Source organism: Octopus bimaculoides, chromosome 21 (genome assembly GCF_001194135.2).
Source record: "Octopus bimaculoides isolate UCB-OBI-ISO-001 chromosome 21, ASM119413v2, whole genome shotgun sequence".
Taxonomy (NCBI): domain Eukaryota; kingdom Metazoa; phylum Mollusca; class Cephalopoda; order Octopoda; family Octopodidae; genus Octopus; species Octopus bimaculoides.
This window is the reverse complement of record NC_069001.1, coordinates 32061580-32062231: the sequence shown is the minus strand read 5'-3', so window position 1 is coordinate 32062231 and position 652 is coordinate 32061580. Positions and strand designations below refer to the sequence as shown.

General features: G+C 38.0%; 1 protein-coding gene across 1 annotated transcript in view; it reads right to left on the bottom strand.

Moving 5' to 3' along the window:
• Nucleotides 1-652, bottom strand: part of LOC106880930 (complement C4-B) — a 50041-nt gene that overhangs the window by 10136 nt on the left and 39253 nt on the right. The window lies entirely within an intron of this gene.

Here is a 652-nt window from a genome sequence, read left to right as displayed (position 1 = left end):
AAATTTCAGGCATTGTGCTTAGAGTAGAAAAGATTATTTATCTTGGGAGATGTGAGACTGCTGAATCTTATTTGAAGCTTTGTAAGAGCCAAGTTGTGTTCTTTTCAGATGCTTTCAGAACTCAGCCGAGATATTAGTGCTGAAATCCTCAACTTGATAAAAAGGGCATGAATCTCAATGACACTCAAGACAATGTTCTAACCAGTGGGTCGATCCCCTAGTACTACATTTGATGCCATAAAAGACGTATGGGCTTAACTGTACCCCAATTCCAACACCGCATATACAGGAAGACAAAAGTTTTTAATGCCTTAACCCTATAACATTTAAACCAGCCATATCTGGCCAGAATATTCCACCTGTTTTATTATCAAACTATTTAAAATTAGGGTTTTCATCTTACAGATTAGACTTTTTTGGTTAAACTAAGGCGTTTGACCCGAGCTCGAAAACGAAAAAGAATTAATCTAATAGGTGTAAAACAACTTGCTCCGAACGAATATATAAAAAAAAAAAAATGCGCGCTCGCGAAATGGGGAGTGGGGAGAGGGCTCGGAACATTCACATCGTCACACATCGTCAGTCCATGGCCTCTAAATTATAGTGTTTGACCCGAGCTCAAAAACGAACAAAAATTAGTGTAATAGGTGTA